Source organism: Alosa pseudoharengus, unplaced genomic scaffold, assembly GCF_046254945.1.
Source record: "Alosa pseudoharengus isolate Yale_2024_CS ecotype anadromous, Long Island Sound unplaced genomic scaffold, YU_APseudo_1.1 YU_APseudo_1.1_scf_11, whole genome shotgun sequence".
Taxonomy (NCBI): Eukaryota; Metazoa; Chordata; class Actinopteri; order Clupeiformes; family Clupeidae; genus Alosa; species Alosa pseudoharengus.
The window spans coordinates 33,321,123-33,322,410 of record NW_027468576.1 but is presented as its reverse complement, the minus strand read 5'-3'; positions in this window follow the sequence as shown (position 1 = coordinate 33,322,410).

Below are 1,288 nucleotides of genomic sequence, written 5' to 3'. Positions count from 1 at the left end.
GTTACACACACCCATCAAATTTTGTGTGTGTATCTAAAACTATATGCCAACCACAAGTCACTGTGACGTAAGGGGGCGCTATGGAGTTCCTGGGCAACGCCCGGTGCCAAGCTTTTATCCCTGTCTATTCACTGTACCACTTGATGTGTGTGCTAAATTTCATGCGTTTTCGACTATGTTAACCACCTCAAAATATTTGCCAACCACGGGATCAGTCACCTAAGGGGGCGCTAGCGAGTCCCTGGGCCACGCCCGGGGTCAAGCTCTTGTACCTAACTGCGATGCATGATACCTGACGTGTGTGCCAAATTTCAATAGGTTTCGACCATGTTAACCACCTCAAAAACAGGAAAGCAAAAAAGTGGAATAACAATAATAATAATAATAATCCTTACAAAAACAATAGGGCCTTGCGCCCTTCGGGTGCTCGGGCCCTAAATATAGCCGCAAGCGGCAATGGCGGGCCCGAGCACCTGCGGGCCGCTACCCGTGACATGTCGGAATTCAACAAAGCACCGACGTGGTGAGTTTCTGAAATGTACATATTTAATGCGTGTGCTAGTTGTTTTTGTATTTTATTTTCTGCCACATTTACTCGCTTGGCCAGGTGGGGGCGTAATGCAAGGCAGGCCCATTGGGTGTCATCATAATCATAATATATATTAACCTGAGAAATTTCAGACCATTCATTTTAAGCAAAGAACATTTCTAATACACTTTTTGGTTGGCCAGATGGTGGCGCTATGTTAGGCATGAAAATTACACATGTGAATATCATCACAATAATGATATCCAAAATGTTTGTAAACTTTCAGATCAATCACTTAAGGCATTGTCCATTTCTGGCACATTTCCTGCTTGACCAGGTGGTGGTGCTATGCCAGGCAGGCTCATTGGGTGTCTGGATATCATCATAATATCTATTAACCTGAAAAGTTTCAGACCATTTATTCAAAGCATAGAGCATTTCTGGCACATTTCCTGCTTGGCCAGAAGGTGGCGCTATGCTAGGCCTGTGAATTACGCACTTGAATATCATCACAATAATGATATCCAATATTTTATAAAGTTTCAGATCAATCACTTAAGGCATTGTCCATTTCTGGCACTTTTCCTGCTTGGCCAGGTGGTGGCGCTATGCCAGGCAGGCCCATTGGGTGTCTGGATATCATCATAATCATGATATCTATTAACCTGAGAAGTTTCAGACCATTTATTCAAAGCATAGAGCATTTCTGGCACATTTCCTGCTTGGCCAGATGGTGGCGCTATGCTAGGCCCAAGCTTT